The following is an 885-nucleotide window of genomic DNA, read 5'->3' on the forward strand; positions in this document are numbered from 1 at the left end:
AGGTACAGATCTGTGCTTGAGCCAATGGAGTCATAAGATATAATCATGAGATATAATCATGACTCTGAGATTAATCATGAGATATAATCATAAGATATAATCATAAGGTTATTTTATTTTCCCTCTTTGTCTCCTGCTATCTTTCTTTCTTTCTTTCTTTCTTTCTTTCTCTCTCTCTTAGATAGATAGGTATACGAATAGATATAATCGATATAGATAGACTACAAATAATCATAGAAATTATAGATAATTATAACCCTTATATTCTACTTAATAACATAACGATCTCTCTCTCTCTCTCTCTCTCTCTCTCTCTCTCTCTCTCTTTCTTTCTTTCCTTTTTTACAGTCTCTTCCCCTCTCTCTTGCTCTCTTTCCTTATACCTTTCTTCCTCTTTGCTCTCTCTACTATTTATATATATTTATAAAATGTATAAAATTATGAACATCATATCTCTCTCTCTCTCTCTCTCTCTCTCTCTCTCTCTCTCTCTCTCTCTTTCTTTCTTTCCTTTTTTACAGTCTCTCCCCTCTCTCTTGCTCTCTTTCCTTATACCTTTCTTCCTCTTTGCTCTCTCTACTATTTATATATATTTATAAAATGTATAAAATTATGAACATCATATCTCTCTCTCTCTCTCTCTCTCTCTCTCTCTCTCTCTCTCTCTCTCTCTCTCTCTCTCTCTCTCTTTCTTTCTTTCCTTTTTTACAGTCTCCTCCCCTCTCTCTTGCTCTCTTTCCCTATACCTTTCTTCCTCTTTGCTCTCTCTACTATTTATATATATTTATAACATGTATAAAATTATGAACATCATATCTCTCTCTCTCTCTCTCTCTCTCTCTCTCTCTCTCCCTGCCCAATCCCCCTGTCTTCTTTTTTCCCAAT

Source organism: Lithobates pipiens, unplaced genomic scaffold (assembly GCF_037356315.1).
Source record: "Lithobates pipiens isolate NorthernLeopardFrog02 unplaced genomic scaffold, aLitPip1_a1.2 Scaffold_27, whole genome shotgun sequence".
In the NCBI taxonomy this organism is placed as follows: domain Eukaryota; kingdom Metazoa; phylum Chordata; class Amphibia; order Anura; family Ranidae; genus Lithobates; species Lithobates pipiens.